This window comes from Mytilus edulis, chromosome 2 (assembly GCF_963676685.1).
Source record: "Mytilus edulis chromosome 2, xbMytEdul2.2, whole genome shotgun sequence".
NCBI classification, from domain to species: Eukaryota; Metazoa; Mollusca; class Bivalvia; order Mytilida; family Mytilidae; genus Mytilus; species Mytilus edulis.
Window position 1 is genome coordinate 22692634 of NC_092345.1, and position 18449 is coordinate 22711082.

The 18449-nt window shown below is 31.8% G+C and overlaps 1 protein-coding gene across 1 annotated transcript in view; it reads right to left on the reverse strand.

Annotated features, from left to right (window-relative positions):
• The window catches only part of LOC139511745 (uncharacterized), a 43960-nt gene extending 29136 nt beyond the window's left edge, over positions 1-14824 (reverse strand). Inside the window, exons 1-4 of the mRNA XM_071298790.1 lie at positions 14713-14824; positions 14341-14442; positions 11613-11761; positions 5055-5164 (exon numbers count right to left, since the gene is read on the reverse strand). The gene's annotated coding sequence lies outside the window, so the exon portion shown is untranslated. The remainder of the gene's footprint in view (positions 1-5054; positions 5165-11612; positions 11762-14340; positions 14443-14712) is intronic.
• Between the last annotated feature and the right edge of the window lie 3625 nt (positions 14825-18449).

Sequence of the window (18449 nt, forward strand, 5' to 3'; positions counted from 1 at the left end):
TCAAGAACGTTCACACAAAACAAAAATAAGTATCAATTGAGAAATGTTAATGCCTAACGATAGGGCAGAGGATATGTTACTACTGGGAACGGGAAAGTTGTAAGATGACAAGCTGACATTGTTACGTTTATAATAATTCTTGTTTGTAGTCTTCCATCTATGTAAATAATTATGAAGAAAAAAGTAAAATCACAAAAAGTATTAAACTCCGAGGAAAATTCAAAACGGAAAGTCTCAAATCAAAAGCTCAAACACATCAACAAATTGTTAACAACTGTCATATTACTGACTATATACCGGCATTTTCTTATGTAGAAAATGGTAGATTAAACCTGGATCCAGATATAGAACAGACCTTAATTTTTTTAGTAGTGTCGTTAGTTTCAAGTTCACTAGGATATATGAGAAACAGGCACATGTATATATGCATGTTATTGAATGACAGGAAATTATCAATATATCTGCAAGTTATATCGTAGAACTTTGCAAAAGGCCTTTCTTTTTGTCTTTGAAAACGTTTGGCCTTAATTCTCTTTCAGACGTCGACCAGTAGCTATATGGATGCACAACTAATACCAAATAACGATCCACTACACTAAAAAGTATTGTCGATCATACAAGCATTCTAATTGTTTCGGTTTTGGTTTTCTTTCTGTTAAGATATGTGGTTTCTGTACCATGTATGATTTTTAAATACTTTCTACGATTACCATTTTTGTAGAAAAAGAACGATTTAATAAGAAAATGTGGTAGATCTTTCATTAGTCCGATAAGGAAAGACAACAACCTTATTAATAATAAATTGTCGACAAAAAGAAAAACAATTCTAATAAAAAAATAAACGGAATAAACAAAAATTGAGAAACATGAACCCAACATAAACTTTGTCTCCCAGCAAATGACAGTCAAGTGCAAACGTTTTTTTTTTGAAAAAGGGGTAATAAGCTCATCATAGATACCAGGATTGAAATTTTATATTTGCGCTTGAAGCGCGTTTTGTCTACAAAAGACTCACCAGTGACGCTCGAATCAAAAGCATACTTTGCAACATTTGTTTACAGATGTGGAAATCTGTATAAACCGATAAGACAATATAAGGTAATAAAAGTAATAAACACTAGTTGGAGAATTGCATGAACTCAGCAAGGAGAGTTAATAGGTACATCAACAGGGTGAGCGCCTCCTGCTATTCATGCCTCACACGTCATGTCAAAATGACTCAATCTGGAGTAGGACAGACTCGATAATATAATAGAGCAGATGACGTTCTGGTTAAAAATGTCGCTTCTGAGTTAAAGGTAAGCAAATAAGTATAACAAAAATACCGAACTTCAAAGCAAATTCAATAAAGGGAAAGTCCATAAAAACTGACCATCAAACTCCATCAATCAACGGAAAAGTGAAAAACAACCGCTATCTGACTGCTATATTCCTGATTTTGCAACAGACACATTGCATCGGTCAACTAATTCGTGATGGTGACAGAAACATTTTTATTAATTACCATTTCCGTATATTTCCGAGTTAAATTGGCAGGAAAATTTTATGTAAAGATCATGCAACTGCATATTTTTTTTAAATATTGTACCATTTAACTTCAACGAATTCTTTAGTTTTTGGTCTCTTTGACACATTCCCCATTTCCATTCTCAATTTTATCATCAAATTATTTAAAAAAAAAAATTTAAAGTATTGGCAAAATCTGGATTCAGAATACTTTGGTTTGTTATCAGAAGGGTATCAAATCATATTAATCAAAACCGGTGAAGACCACTCAGCAAAAAATCTTCATGATTTTTGAGATGTTATTTTGTAATAATTACATTAGATGTATGTTTCATTATAATGCAATATTCTGATTGGCTAACTGCACTCTCATTATTCCTTAATCAACTTCATTACACAATAAAATTTATCGTTCATGATGACACAAGGTCCCACAAGTATTAGATACAATACAAAGGTAACAAAGAAACAGGCCGGTAACAACCGTTGCCGGATAGTTTTTCTGCACGAGTAGTCAGGTCAAGGTTCGAGGCTCTAGCCGAGGACCTTGACCTGACTACAAGTGCAGAAAAACTATACGGCAGGTTGTTTCCGGCCTGTTTTTTGTTACTTTTGTTTTGTATCTGACTTGTACGACATTTCAAGGAAGAAGTATTACATTTTGCAAGACTGAACATTTGAGAAACTTAAATGGCCTCAAATCAGTAAATGTAAGTTATAGAATAAACACATTTGTATTTCATTTTCCTTCAACGGGAGTTTTTTTTCTAGAAAAAAAATTAGGAATCTAATAATTTGATAAAAACAAAAGAACCATTTCAAGTATAAGATTAATGTTATCAAGTTTGAGACTTTTTTAAAATGCAACTTCGTTGAAATGTAATATATTAAAGAAATATTTTAGTGGTAAGTAAGCTAACGTTTAATCTTATGGGTGAAACAGAAAGCGATAGGGGGCCTTAATTGATTTGAAACAAACAGGCTGTGATCTTTACTTTGATGAAAAAATTGCCGGATGTGCCATTTCATTTCCCCATTCCCCCTTTAAACATTTCGTGAAAATTGCACGTTTGCTGTCAAATACATGAATTCAATATTCAGTGGGGGGAGGGGGTGCCGGGGGTTGGAATCCCATTTTTTGGACGATCAATGCATTTGAATGTGGACAAATAGTTGAAACCCCCTTATTTCCTGGGTTGGGAACCCCTTTCTTAAAATGACTGGATCCGCCCCTGATAGATTTGAATTCAAATTATAATTAAATTCAAGAACAATATAAATGTATTAAAAAATGAATTTTTTACTTCATTAGTGAGTGAAAGGTTATGAAAAAAAAGGATTTTGTTTGTTATTGTATATATTAAGACAAATACTTTAAAAAAAAATAAAATCATGCTCGGTCTCTGCAAGTGTTGATCGCGATTAATTAAACACGTGTTACTATATGACCAATCGCAGCCAACCCTCAAAAATTGAGGCCTCACATAAGTTGAATGTTTTTCTTTAAGAGTTGCTGCTCATTTTGACATGTATTACACGAACACTTTTTATTTATAGGATCAATCGTGCATTGGTGAGTTGATAGGGATTTTATCTTTTGATGAGATTTTATTTTTATTTACATATTTCCTGTCCTTTTTATTTGAAATATAAACGTCGGTATCATCATTTCTTCACTTTCAGCATTATCCAAAATTACTATTCATGTCCATGCTCCATAAAAAGGGGGAGGGGTATGTACTTTTCTGAATATATAAACTATTTACCTTTTCAACACCATCACTCAATCTATATATATATATATATATATATATATATCGAAAATCAGGAATCATGCAGATCATTAATTTGTTATCTGGTTGACCATAGTAATTTTTTTCTCATAAAATTTGGGATCAAAATATCTTTTTTTATTAGGAGAAAAACATACCCCCCCTTTTTGAAGTTAAATGTACCAATCTTTAAGTATACTGTTATGAATGGTATTTTACTGAAAATGTTTAAAACAAAATATTGATGATAACGTAAATATTTTATTGAAAAAAAAAGACAGGAAATATGTCGGTGAACCAAAACGTTCAAATCTAATTGAAAGTTAAAGTCCCCATGAACTCATTGTTCATGCACGAGTGATTCTATTCATAAAAAGTGTCCGTGTAAAAACTAAAAAGAGTCCGTGTATCGTCTAAAGAGAGTCCGTGTAACACCCGTTAATGTACTGTTTTTCTATAGCTCTGCGGGGGGTATAGTCGTACAATAGAGTGCACAGAGTAAACAAATACTTGATAAAATCGAGTTTTCATGATCCTAGATAAAAAATGTAATTATAAGTATTGAATGCTTCTTTTTGTAACTTCATAGGAATGAAAAAGCGATGACCATGCGCACATTTTTAGAATGAAGCGCTTCATACAAAATGTACTTCGGTCAAGGCTTTTACACCCCAATGAAGTTACAAAAAGAAGCATTTAATGTTAACTACTTATCAAATAAGGTTGGACTTGCAGATCGTATTTTACCTATACATGATATATGTTCATTTCCGAAAATCACTTCCGGAAATAGTTAAATACATGAGGTAAACACTTTCCACAAGTTATATGTGTCATTTAAGTTTATATCTTTGGGATTACATTATTATAAAACGTGCATATAATGTATCAGTTATGCGTCACATTATTTAGATTATGGAAAAGAGATTGAATATTTTTTAAAGATAAAAATAGACTAAAAACATAAGGTGTTTGTTTCCCATCTTAAAAGACAAGTTGTAGTATTTTTCTTATAAAGATGCGTAAAAAAACTATTTTAAGATAACATTTTATATTTTAAGTTGATAATTCGTATCAGTAACAGAACTTGTTAAACTTCCCACCAACACTATTGAAATGTATTTTCAAAACGTTGTTAAAATGTTTATATATTTATTGATAAAGTAAGATTAGGGTTTGCACAAACGTAACTGACCAAATAAAAAACTCCTCGCTTTTATGCACTCTTGACAGCGGAAGCTTTTAATTAACAACAACCATTCAACGGATATATTTTTTTTAAATAAAAGACGCCCTTTTGTAACAAGTGACGTCACGATCGATTAGCTTCTCTAGAAATCCATTTTTAAAGATATAAGTTTTCTATTTTAATCACTAAGGTTAACACTCTTGTAATGTAAACAAGCAAGTACCAATTTACAAATGCTAAACGGATCATTTTCAAGTACTTTAATAGATTAAATACAGGTCCTGGAGAAAAAAATATAATACTTTTATATGTCTGTAGGTGAACTAATTGTATATTGTATGCATTGGGTGAGCAAACGGATGCTTTTATTTAACAATATAAAAAAGGCATCTACGTATATTAAATAAACAAAATGTGTGGTTGTAATTTATTTTCTGAAATAAGAACTGATTCTGCAAATTGAAAGTCATGTCTGTTTATTGTCAATGCATATAGGTAAATGCACTAGCTCCACATTTCATTATTTTTACAGAGGTATATTTCTACGTTATGATGATAAAAAACATTACAATTTAGGGAATGCTTACCTTTTTTTAACATCTCTTGGACTTCTATTGTTTTGGAAATATTGTTCTTTACATCAATTAATACATGTCAAGAAGTATCATGTTTTGTGGTTGAAGGTTAACATTTAATCCTGTAAAATTTAATTTTGATATTATGACTGTCAAACTATTTAAAGCATACATATGCAAAAACAAAGCACTGACATACCTTTTTATTTCACTTTCCATGTTTACATGATCACTTATAACAATAACAAACACAACATTTATATACATAAGTGGTGTAAGTGGTATGAATATCTTTGTTACTATTTTCACTGACTAAAATTAAAAGATTAAAAACGCGGTTAAATATATGGAGTTAAGTTTAACATTTACCTTATTGGTATGTACTAGTACAGATCTGTACTAGTAGTAAAACTCGAGTCTTGTCATTTAAATCAAAATTTTGAACAAACAAGGTTTTGTCTAAATTATTGGTTTCATCAATTGACATACACAGTGGTAATGAGATGATTAATAGTGTGATGCGTGTTTGTCAGTGGCTCGAGTCATAAACATACACCTTTTAATCACACATGTACAAAGTTTCATTTTATTGTGTTCAAAACCTTTGCATCTTACTAGCGCGAAAAAGGCACTTTAAAAGTTATCCTAACAGTCTTAAGTAATGAAAGTGGAATAAAGACTTTCAAGATTTCTCATAAACAAATAAAGTTTATTGGTATTTATTCGTAGAATATCTGCAAATCTTTGACAAATATGAGCGATTTATTGAAACAGGATCTGCTAATCATTCCGGAGCACCTGAGATAACCCCCAAGTTTTTGGTGGGGTCAGTGTTGCATGTTTTTTTTTATTTCTATGTTTTGTTTTGTTTAAAATTGTTTGTCTGTTTGTCATTTTTTTTAGCCGTGTCGTTGTCAGTTTATTTTCGATTTACTTTGAGTTTAAATGTTCCTGTAGTATTTTTTGCCCCTCTCCTTTTTTTTTAAAAGATAGTTGATAAAAGCAATATGTTGAAATTTATGGTAAAAACATTGAAACGAGTATTTTGACCAGCCAAAATTTCTGGTACAAGAGAGGCAAAAGATACCAAATGGACATTCAAACTCGTAGGTCAAAGATAACTGTGCCATGGCAAAAACAAAAGACTAAAATACAAACAACAGTTCACAACATATAATTCTAAAGACTGATCACCAATACGAATCCCATCAAAATACTGGGGTCTCGGGTAAGATTCTTTATTTGAGTTAGAACAATAATAAAGGATTCTTTTTGTCATCTGTAATATCTACCAGTTATTATTTTACAGAAAAGCATCCAAGGTTCATTTAAATTTTATTTATTACATTACTATTGAACAATATCAGTAAAAGAAATGTGTCTGTTGTCACAAGCTTGCATTGGGGAGTGTGGTTTCAACGGAGGGAAATTTGTACCATTACATTCAATCTGACTGATGTGGTGCACCACATATCTCAATATTATACATTTTTTTTCAACTACAGGTGGTTAGATACCTGAATTGTGGCATATTAGACATCTGTACTTACAGCAAATTGATTACTTTAGTCTCCTATCAATATCTATTTGTATAAGACTCTATTTCGGATAGTCATCTTAAATTTCGAATAAACAATTTTGAAATCTTATAACTTCATAACAACATTTCTCTAGGGATTTGACCGTTCAGAAAGCTGACAATATAATACAGTATGCCTGCACGAAATGATGATTTATCTTCGTTAACTGCCTCTTGTAAAGTGCATGAGACATTTATCTAGGGTACGGGGGTGTATTGTAACGATTTTCTTTCTCGTGATAAGGTCATTTCGTCACGAAGTCTTTCTTGTCGTCTCAGGATTTTACTCAATGGGATTAAAACTGTGAATGACAACGTTTTAAATAGACAATGGAATATAATTTCTTGCCTTCCCCATTAAGTTATTTTGTTACCACTGATTGAATAGCATGCAAATAGATAACTCCCTGTAATAATTCATTCATAATCAGTTCTTTTAAATCAAGGTTGGGTTAAATATTCGATGTGTATTAAGGTTTACAAAGTAGATATACTTGTTATTTATATCATTTCCAAGATAACATTAAAAAAGCATTCACGTCCTTCATGATGAGGTCCTGATATGGTAAGTTTTTGTTATATATATATATGCGTTATTCTCTGTACATTTCATTATTGGTAAGATAATTAGAGGAAAGAGGAGGTACGATTGGAGTCAGCAGCTGACCCCAGCATTTGCAAAAAAAAACCACTATTATTTGATATGATACACAGTTAAGCAAGTGTGATATAAAATGAATAGGATCATTTCATCAGGACCCTTTAGTACAGGTATGGAAGTTGTGATGTCATTTTGACGTCATCAAACACGCTGGAATGTGACATTTTTCACAAAGATTTGGACGACAACATTATATAGGAGCAAAGTCCTTATCCTTAACATGTTTTACATATATACAAATCTTTGTATAACACACCTTCATCGAAATATCTTTGTGTAAAAGGCTTGTTCAAATAAGGCCTTCGGAAATAGTGAAATTTAATTACTTTTGGAGTATCAAAAACTCATTGGAAGTACTTGATAAATTGCATCCTTATATTGGTGATTTTGAATCTGTTCAAAGTTTTGATTTTTCTACCCTATATACCACATTGCCTCACATTCTCATTAAGGAAAAAATCACACACCTAATTAAATGGGCATTTAATAAGTCAGAATGTGAATATATATGTTCAAACTCTTTTAGGTCATTTTTTAGTAGCAATAAACAAAAAAACTATGTTAATTGGACATGCTTTGATACTATATCTGCTCTTGAATTTTTACTAGGTAACATTTTTGTTCGCTTTGGAGATTCCGTATAGCGTTAGGTTATCGGAATTCTAATGGGGACTAACTGTGCACCACTTATTGCGGACCTGTTTTTGTATTGCTATGAGTTACAATTTATGACAAAAATCAGCAAAGACCCATCGATACAACATCTGATATACAATTTCAATAATACTTTTAGATATTTGGATGATATTTTAGCTCTCAATAATATCGACTTCAGTATGCATACTAAAGAAATGTATCCTGTTGAACTTACTTTAAATAAAGCTAATACTAACAATGACCACTGCCCTTTCCTCGATCTTGATATATATACCATTAACGGAAAGCTTAATACTAAAATTTATGATAAAAGAGATGATTTCTCATTTCCTATCGTTAATTATTCATTTTTAGATGGTGACGTTCCCTTGTCACCATCCTACGGTGTTTATATATCTCAACTTGTACGATTCGCTCGTGTATGTAACAATGTTTTTTATTTTAACGAGAGAAATTTATGTATTACTGAAAAATTATTACACAAGGATTTGCGATATCACAAACTAGTCAAAACATTTACTAAATTTTATCATCGGTATAAGGACATCATTGGTAAATATAGCTCAACATGCAGACTTCTTATACGTTCAGGTATTTCGCATCCAATATTTTATGGAAATATTCTTTATAAAGCACAAAAATGTCAGTATTCACCTCAGAAGCTAACAAAACCTTTAAATAGACTTATTAAGAATGGATATAGTTACGATACTGTTGTCAGGTCATTAAAGATTGCATATTTTGGCGTTAATATTGATTCACCTATAGGGTCGTTGCATCTGAACTAAACACATTTATTATTAATGAACCAGTTGTTGGCATGATACGGGTTATGTTCTTCTCATATATGTTATGATACTATACCCCTCACAGCCTGATATTCATATGATGAAGACATAATTTTTCAATCAGTTTAATTGAAGTCCGGAGCTGGCATGTTAGTTAACTGCTAGTAGTCTGATGTTATTTATGTATCATTGTCATTTTGTTTATTTTCTTTGGTTACATCTTCTGACATGAGACTCGGACTTCTCTTGAACTGAATTTTAATGTGCGTATTGTTATGCGTTTACTTTTTTCTGCATTGGCTAGAGGTATAGAGGGGGGGGTTGAGATCCCACAAACATGTTTAACCCCGCCGCATTTTTAAATTTTAGTTTCTTGTGTACAATTTGGAGTTTAGTATGGTGTTCATTATCACTGAACCAGTATATATTTGTTTAGGGGCCAGTTGAAAGATGCCTCCGGGTGCGAGAATTTCTCGTTGCATTGAAGACCTGTTTGTGACCTGCTGCTGTTGTCTGCTCTATGGTCGGGTTGTTGTCTCTTTGGCACATTCCCCATTTCCATTCTCAATTTTATTGGTTTCAATTAGTCTCAATAATAAATGATATTGCCTTCAACAAATCAGGATTATGACAGTTGTTATCCATTCGTTTGACGTGTTTGAGCTTTTTGATGTTGCCATTAGATTAAGGGACGTTTTGAATTTTCCTGGCGTTCGGTATTTTTGGTGATTTTACTTTCTAGAATGCTTTTGATTTCGCGGTTGTTTTCTAGTACTACTAATAAGTTAATATCTAGTTTACAAAAATCACAAGCTATGCAAGGCTTATGATTTTGTTTGATTAGGAGCACAAGACGTGTTTTTCGTTGAAAAATTACTACAAAAAGGCTATTAATTCAAAACAGTTTGCAGTCCTTATCAATTTTAGAAATTGAAGAGTATTCAAAACCAGAAAGTCCCTACATTTTGGAACGCCGGCTAATGTCAACTACGCCAGTTGGAGAGAAACTTCCTAGCTTGGAATAATTTTAACACTTTTCAATTATTACATTTCCAGAAAATGATGGAATCCAATATATTTTATGACAGCAACAAGGTAGCTGACTACTTGACTGCTGAAAGTATCCATGGGATAAATATTCCGTAGGCATTTGTGCTTTGAGTCCATAGAAGACTCATTAGTGTTTTTGAATTGTGATAGTTCGATGGTCAAATCAATAAAGAAGTTAAAGCATTAAAAACTAACAAGTTATGTCAAATAAGGCTTAGGTCATTCATAGCTGGGAGCGGAAAACTTAAGTGTTGCTAATGGTTCTGACATTTTGTAAATAGTTTTAAAGTACAGAGATTGACCGCATAAAAAACGAAAATAAATTTAAAGATAAATATACATATACCACAACATACATACCCTTTAATCAAACATACAAAATCCATGTCCTACGTTATTCATTAAGTCAAATGTACATCCTCATCAAAATCCTTTTGACCTTTTATTTGAATATAATTAAAGCCTTGTGTATGGAAATGTCAGGATAATATGACCATTAATAAAAACGTCGCTCGAAGTTACAATTATGACATCTCATACACCTACACATTGTTTGATAATATGTGCATGAAAAAGTAACCAGACTTTTTTTTTAAAATAAATGTAAATGGCAAAAAAATTAAATTTGGAAACGAGAGGAAAAATGCACAATGTCTTGAACAATTATACTTCTCTATTCGTTGCAGTTCGACAATAAATATACTGAAGATTAAGAAGCTAGTATTATGTTTTATTTTTTTTTCGTTACGCTGTCATGGAGAGCACGTGCATCCATAAATGTTTTAATTTTTGGAAAATAAATCATAATTTTTGAAAAAATGTTTTGATTTTTAGCCTGTTTACGAAAGTACTTTATAGTGTAATTATCTAAGCTTGGTTCTTAAGGGCTAGTAACTTTTGTTTTTCTATAAATGATATCGTTGTAGGAAATTGTGGATGAGAAAACATAGCATGACTTCATTTATGATTTTACTAATATGACTGAAAGAACGTTTAGTCCTGTTTGGTGTCTGGAATTACACAACCAACCCTCTATTTTAATAGCTTTGGATTTGAAAATATTTTGGATTCGAGTATCACCGAAGGGACAACGATTGTCGAAAAGCGAATCTGGTGCAGACAAATTGGTATCGTTTATGTTATTACTACCACTGGGTCGATGCTTCTGCTGGTGGACTGATAGTTCCTAAGGGTTTCATCAGCCCAGTAGTCAATACTACAGTAATGGCATCAAATACGGATTTTGTGTTATTTAAGTTTGCTGTTACAAAATTTTGGTAATTAATTAAAATCAAGGAATGTATCTCCCTCATGCATAGGAACCTGATGTACAGTAGTTGTCGTTTGTTTATGTAATTTATACGTGTTTCTCGTTTCTCGTTCTTTTAATTTTATATAGATTAGACCGTTGGTTTTCCCGTTCGAATGGTTTTACACCAGTAATTTTGGGGCCTTTTATAGCTTGTTGTTCGGTGTGAGCCAAGGCTCCGTGTTGAAGGCCGTACATTGACCTATAATGTTTTTATTTTTTTTAAATTGTCATTTGGATGTAGAGTTGTTTCATTGGCACTCACACCGCATCTTCCTATATCTATCTATAGCTCTGATTCCTTGCCTAGCTTTTGCTATTCTTTTGTCCTATTTGGTTTAGAGCTCTTCAGTTTTGAAATAAGATTTTGAAATATTTTGGCCTCGAGCATCACTGAAGAGACACTGATTGTCGAAATGCGCATCTGGTGCAGAAAAACTGGTACTGTTTATGTTATTTTAACAGACCTGACTTTAACATGTGGGATATATATAGAGAACATGATATGCCAGATTATACACATTACCTGGTTCTACTGGAATCAATATCGGATTGTGTACGAGTACCAGTCTTCATTCCAAAACTAATTGTCTCAGTGTGGTTCGACGTCTTGATATTTTTCCTTAACTTGGTCGCATGACAACTCTTCTAGTCTATTGCGTTAGTAGCGAGTCTCTGAAAATACTTCAAATCTTCAGAACAAATAACTATCATTGAATAGTTTGAAAAACATTACACTTATAATAAAGCTTCACACAAGACAACACGAAACATTTTGTAGGTGAATTCTCTGAATACTTGAAAAACGTGACGTTAAAAAATCCGGGAAATGAAAATGACAGGATATATTTCCAAACATATTTCCTGAATGTCGGGAACTGATACACTCAAGTTATTTTCCGTTTATTACTCAAATTTTGAGATATTTTAAGTAAATCTCTATAAGACACACGTTAAACATTAAATTCGATTGTTCGAAGACCATTTCTTTTTATGATTGCTGATATTTTTTTTAAAGCGTCTTTGAATTTTTAAACTGTAAGCTCTTTCATCTTTTCAAAGAAAAATATAATTTATTACGTCGATTGACTCTAATTCGAGTTAGAATAGATAACCGTTCTAGTAATTATTTGATCTAGTTTACCTACCTCTGGATGCTTTATATCTCATCTTTCATTTAACTAGGTTGAAACCCCACCACAAATGCACTCAAGACACCCGATTGGTTTGATCAGAGCAAAGGGTTTAATTTATTACTACCGATTTAGTATTTTGTTGATAATGTCAACATATCAATTCACTGTATTGAAAATCACTTTCATATAAATGTTACATTTTGATAGTCAAATTAAAAATCTTTGGTCCTTTTTACAATGTTTTTAAATAAATTAAATTTTAATTAATACAAAGCGACCCATACTGTAAAAGGGCGTCATGTTCCTTAAGATAAAGACCATTAATTGTATTGAGTAATCAATCACTTTACAATGATTTTTATATGAAAAATTGCAATGTAATCGCGTGATCTTCTAAAATAAGAATCTCAACCTGCAGAGGTATTCAGTTATAATACAAATATAACAACGGACATAAAATGACATTGGGTACATATACTAAAACGGAAAGATAAAATTGTTTATGGCGTGTATTATAATTTGACTGAAGTTATTTATATATTATCATGATGCTAATTAATTCGTATGTTTGTGTTTGAATATTGCGACAGTTATTTTTCTGACATCTGTTTAACATAAAAATGAACACGTGAAGAGAAAAAAACAACTACTTTAATTTTCCACCTAAAGGGAAATATTTTATACAACCTTGAATTAAATACCGGACTTGTTCAAGGGTTGTAAATACGGGACATTTTGAACGATAAACTACAAAATAAGTTAACGTCATCGATAAACATAGCTCAAAAGGCAATAAGGGAACAATTTTTTTTACCCTGAATGGTGCTTTTGAAAATGTTCCCTATACATAGGCGGGGTAATAATTTCTTAGACATTATTTTGGGTTTCTTTATAATCCATTATGTTTGTTGATGTTGTGATTCTTAAAGAACAATAGCACTGTTGAAACGCATCCATTTTAGGTTGAAGTAACCGATTTTTGTCAATTATTATACAAATAAATCTTTATTTGATATTCAAAACATACACAAAGAAAGTAATCTAGTAGGATTTCAGTTAACTTTCTATAGCAGTTTTTATGTCATCTTGTATAATAAATAAACTCATCATAGATACCAGGACTAAATTATGTATATACGCCAGACGCGCGTTTCGTCTACAAAAGACTCATCAGTGACGCTCGAATCAAAAAAAGTTTTAAAAAAGCCAAATAAAGTACAAAGTTGAAGAGCATTGAGATCCAATATTCCTAAAAGTGTTGCCAAATAAGTGACTGTCATCAATTGCATGCATATGACTCCACGAAAAATTTACGATAAGACTGTTAAAAGTGTAAGCATCATAGTCAACTCATTCTTATATTTCATACTGTAGCACTTCGGTCTTAACACACATATACGTTTAAAGAATCAAATATTACGATAGTCCTTGATTATCATTAGCAATGACAAAGGATACGCCTTATAGGCAAACTAAGATATGATTTTAAGAAAACCATTCTTTAAATATAACTGAACCGGCTATATCGATAGTACATGGATCAAATAAAGAGTTCAAATATAATAATGAAATACCAAATGGGACAGACACATACAGAATATTACGGGGTTAAACATATTAGTTGGCACCCAATACACCCTCTAAAGGGGACAGTAGTGTTACGACACAACATAAGAACAAACTTTAAAATCAGTAGAAAAAGGCTTAAAACTTATCAGATGGATACAAAAAGAAATACACATAGGAAGAAAACAGAGTGGACGTGGACGGGTACTTGTACATCCCAACAACAAAAGACACTGATAGTAAAACAACTAAAACGAAAAATATATCGGCCTGATTTATATCCAAATAATGAACGATAAACAAATACGATATATACAGCAACAAAAGGCAACCACTGAATTACAAGCTTCGGCAGATACAGACACACATAGAGTCGACATTATAAATGATTTAATATCCATTCACAAACGCTATGTAAAAGCGTGGTCAAATCTTTTAAAACAGACCGAGGAAAAGATAAGGAAACAGTATGTAAATGATTAATATAAGTTATATTTTTAATACTAGTATTAATGGTCTTCTTTACATATATTTGCATGATAATAGACTTACCTTGACACGGCCTAGACAACGGAAGTTATAATGTCATTCCATTTATTACGATAGGTCACACTCAAAAACTGGTACATTAGACGTATGTTCTTGTGCAATCCACTAAAACAAAAAACAGAACCATTATCAAACGGTTGACTATAACAGGTGTCGTTCAAAAGCTTATACCAATTAAAGTGACAGTTTGTTAACTTTCAAATATATATTTAATTTCATTGGTGACATAAATATATACAGCATGGGCATGACATACATGAAATTTTATATACAAAAAAAACATGCGCAGTTTCAAAGTAAAGATTGTTAAAAAGATAATCACAACAAAATGATATAATATTTCAATCAAACTACTGCTAAAAAATAATTCCTTACCTAATGAAATGGAAAGGCCGGATGATCTTTGATCCGTATGTCACCTCGATATTGCCTGCAAGACATTATGACATTTAAGTACAAATATCTGAACACCTTTACGACACTGTCATTATAACACAGGTGAGAATCTTCCTGCTGACAGTTATCAAATATTTATTTTACCACTCATATTACATTATAGCACTCTTCATACTTAAATGGTATTTGCATTTTGCAGCTAATGATATGTTATCTTATATAATTCATTGAAAATATGCTGAATCAAGATTTAATGCAATTTAAGATTCTCATTTAGTAGTTTATATATAATATGCACGCAATTTAGATATATTGCAAATACTTAAAGGTAATAAGTACGTAAATGGGTGATGTCGAGAATTTTTATGAAAGTTTGAATGGAGGTAGAACATGTTGGAGTACACAGAATATGAATGAAATGATATATGGAATTTTATACTTGAGTAACTGTATTCTGAATAACAAAAACATATATATGTTGTCCTACGACTTCAAAAAGGATTTGCTTTGTCAACTGGAACTCTTATATACTAAAATGTGGAAATTTGCCGAAAAGTCAAACGCAAGCGTTACGATGTTAATCCAGCATGCGTTGGAATAGAGAACAATTGGAATTTAAAAAGGGAAAGAAAAAGGAAAAGGAAACGCATCAATAATAAAGCAAGATATTTCATTAAGAACGTGCATTTTCTCTCTCTCACTTGTATCAGAAGTTAATTTGTGGAAATGAATTTAACTTGAACGTTTGGCTGTATGTTGTCCTAATTTTAAAATATGACTTCTACAGTTACATGTAATGCATTAAGAAACTATCCACATTAACGTATTGATCCTTGGAATAAAAAGTATTTTTTTTTAAAGATTACCGATTAACTATTGCAGTAAGCTTTTTAGATATTTTATTTATATATAGAGGTACTTTTTACAGTTTAAATACGTAATTAAACATTTATTCGTATCCAGTAATAAACACAAATTTTATTTTTTCACATGACACAGTTATATATTTGCTTTAACTCGTATTTGCTTATGAGGGCTTTTTACCAAATCCAGTGGAGGTCTACCAGTCAACATTTTATTCTGGGAAAACCATTTAAAGTTTCACAAAAGTAATATAATAATCAACCATTCACCGATTTAACACATTCAAATTCGTTTATCTATAGCTATAATAAAGTTGTTGTTACATACAATAACATCAAATGCATAACAAAAAATACCATAATAAAACACTAACTTTTGAAACAATTGTAAAAGTTTATTCCTGAAAAACAACGTTTGCGAAAACTGATTAATACTTTAAAGTAATAAGTTTAAGGGCTGGAATGGAATTTGTCAATATGAAAACAATCAGACGACAAAAAAAAGATTAAGGCTTTTTCAAAGAAACATACAGTCGTAAAAATTAGATAAGTGTCCACACAGTGAGATGTCATGCTTTTAATCATCTTTAAAAACTGTCAATAAATTAAAGCAGAATCTGTCACAGATGAAACTCCCCAAATAACACCAAAAAAAAAAAACAAACCCCAACATCATTGCAGTATGACTTACATTTTTGGTAAACAATCATTAACGAAGTTTCTGATTTTCAGTAGGCACCTTTATTATATAATTTAGCCTTTCGCAGTTAAGTGTGGTTTATTTCGCTGAACTTGTATACATAATAGGGCAGCAGAAACCGCCTCTGTTTTCGGGATTACTCACTGCTTGGAAGACCAATTTGTATTGTAGCCTTGATTTTTTCCTGACCTTTGTTCGGGTTGTTATCTCTTAGTCACATTCACCATTTTCATTTTCAATTTCTACATGAACATATTCGGTATTGTTATCAAAAAGGTAATTTCCGTCCTACATGCATTTTTGCATTATGCAACAAAAATTGGCTAGTTTATTTTATGGAACGCATGTCACTACTAGTTATCTCATGTTACACAAAACTACCTCAACTTTAATTTGAGATGACAAAGATCAACTAATTAACCCACTGTCAATGTCTCTGTTATTCAAAGCTCTTCTGAATATTTGTTTTATAACTCAATTCTAAGAAATGCGAAGGTACCAAAATAATTTCAAACAGGATATTTGGTAACTTCAGATAAATGCAAACATACAAAGATCAAAGAAAACACCCAGTCTCAATTGAATAAAGACCCTAGGGAGGTCAATCGTATTGACGGGATAGGCACTCATTGCTAGGCATGCTTTGACTACTCTCAGTTGGTTCAATATAAACATGGTTATGATGACAGATAAGATTATATAACATATATTTTTTCATTACTAAAATGATTTTTATAACACATACAAAACTATCATAAATAAGGGTCACATTTTTAATCGATTTTATTAGGAGACTCATTGGGAGATATGAATTAAATGAACTCTAGATACCTAAGGCTCGACTAGGCACGTGCCTATACATAAAGGAGTAAGTCCGGTAAGGCCTGATTTCGGCCTCAATTTTCAAGTTCATCTAACGAAAAATTTTAGACGCTTTTTAAACACTTAAGTGTCTATTTCAATTGATTCAATTAGTTTATGGGAAAGATTTTAACTGATTACGTCATTAAAAAAGCTCCGATTCTAGCTTAAATATGAAAAATCTATCAAATATGCCAAAAATCGTCACTTTTCAGATGGTTTTTGTCAAATATGAATGTGGCCGCATCCGTGTTCATCCAAAACCTTTATATATATTATGTATTATCATAAAATACAACTTACATTTCAATATTATGGATGAACACGAATGTGGCCACTTTCATTTCAGACGGAAACCGTCTAAAATTTAACTAAAATGATCAAATTGTGAAGATTTCAGTAACTTAGCACGACTTAATGATGCTAGTACTCGATATATGTGCATTGTATTGTCAAAAACAGCCCATATTTATGTAGCAGAAGCATTCTACTTTTCAATAAATATCTTAACGATTACATATTCACAATTTTCTAAAACTGCTATATTTTGGGGCCAAAAATGGGTCTTACTGAACCTACTCCTTTGCCGATTATACTCTCTTTGGAAAAAAAATGTTAATTATAATGCGTATTATTATTTATACATGACCCACCCGTATTCGAATCCCGATACTAGTATCCTGGTTAAGGGTTAGTGTTAGGGTTAGTGTTAGGGTTATCGGTTTTAAACATGCCAAAAGTGTAAAAGGTGTTGCCATTTCTAATACGATCGTTGAGTTTTTTTATCATGTAAACCTTGATATAAGGAATCTCCGTGCCCAGTGTTATGACGGCACCGCGAATATGTCCGGCAAGTATAATGGTGTGCAGGCAAAAATACTAGAGCAATCACCAGAAGCTTCCTACATCCACTGCAAGGCACACCAACTAAATCTTGCACTCGTTCATAGTAGTAAGGAACTTTGTATTAGAAACATGTACAGTAAATTGCATTCAAATTTGATTATTCGACTAAAAGCTTGACTGCTTTCACTGAAGAACTGTCAGAAAATGAAAACGTTCAAAAACAACTAGAACGTCAAACAAAGTTGAGAACACTGTGAGAAACTCGTTGGTCAAGCCGGGCAGATTCGCTGTATACATTTCGAACAGCATTTGAAGTTGTTGTCTCTGCCCTCAATTCACTTAACGACGACAACGATGACAAAGTAGCACAGAGTATGAATGCGATACTTCGATTTGAATTTATCACAAGTCTTGTTGTTGCAGAACACATATTAAGCTCAACAGTC